The following is a 1,124-nucleotide window of genomic DNA, read 5'->3' as shown; positions in this document are numbered from 1 at the left end:
CTCTCCCCGGAGCAGCAGCAGCAGCAGAAGGAACAGCAGCAGCAGCAGCAGCTCCCTCCCCCTGTTCCTCCCCCTGTCCCTCCCTCCTTTCCTCCCTCCTACTCCTGCAACATCCACACAGACTCACAACAACACTGAGCACCGTGTGTCCGCTGCTGGAGGCAACACACACAGCTGATGCACACACAACATGCAAGGATACACAAGTACAATGTCCCCTGCAGTGGTGGGTAGTGATTCATTACTAGGCTCAGGCCCCTGGACGTCACCTCTGTCCTTATTTGACTTTACACTTCAGAGGCAAACAAGAATCTGTCCTGGCAATTCACTGGTTTATGTTCAATCCACTTCACTGGTTAACTTAACTTATTGTTTCTTACTGTATATATTGTTGTCTTCCTGTATATATTGTTTTTTTATGTCCAATTGTTTTGTTCTATGTACAGTGCACCAACCACACCAAGGCAATTTCCTGTATGTGCAAATATAATTGGCAAATAAAATAATTCAGATTCCAATTCTGGTTTTATTCTCACCCTGTATATCGTCTTGTTTACACTGTATATATACGTTTTTATTCCATCATTAATTATTGCACGTTTAATCATTATTTTTGACTTGACCTCCTTGCTGCTGTAACATGGTAATTTCCCTGTGGCGGGACTAATAAATGATTACCTTATCTTATCTTCCCTTTGTTATCTTAAGATAAGTCTGGTACCTGGGGATCTAATACAACTGCCATGTAGTCGAGGTCAAAAGGGGCCAAACAGTTGTTTTTACCCCCCGGGCTCCGCAGAAGGAAAATAGTTAAAACTAGCTAAACCTCAACCAGCAGTGAAATGCTGATGCGTCTGTTGCGCACTAAATCTCAGTCTGTGGCCATTTGACCTCTGATATGCGATAACATTTAGCTGATAAGGCGTCTGCACCTACTTAGGATTTTAACAGCAGGACTCAAGTGTTTTTATTTGTTGTATTAGTGAGTTAAACCTGATTTGAATACATATCAACAGTTCAAGTAATTTGAATAGTCCACTGATATAGCAAACATTAGGGGGAAAATACTTAATTTTATATTAACCTTATGACTACTAGTTGGTCTTTTGAACATCTCATTTCAC

Source organism: Limanda limanda, chromosome 2 (assembly GCF_963576545.1).
Source record: "Limanda limanda chromosome 2, fLimLim1.1, whole genome shotgun sequence".
NCBI classification, from domain to species: domain Eukaryota; kingdom Metazoa; phylum Chordata; class Actinopteri; order Pleuronectiformes; family Pleuronectidae; genus Limanda; species Limanda limanda.
Note: the sequence above shows the minus strand (reverse complement) of the source record.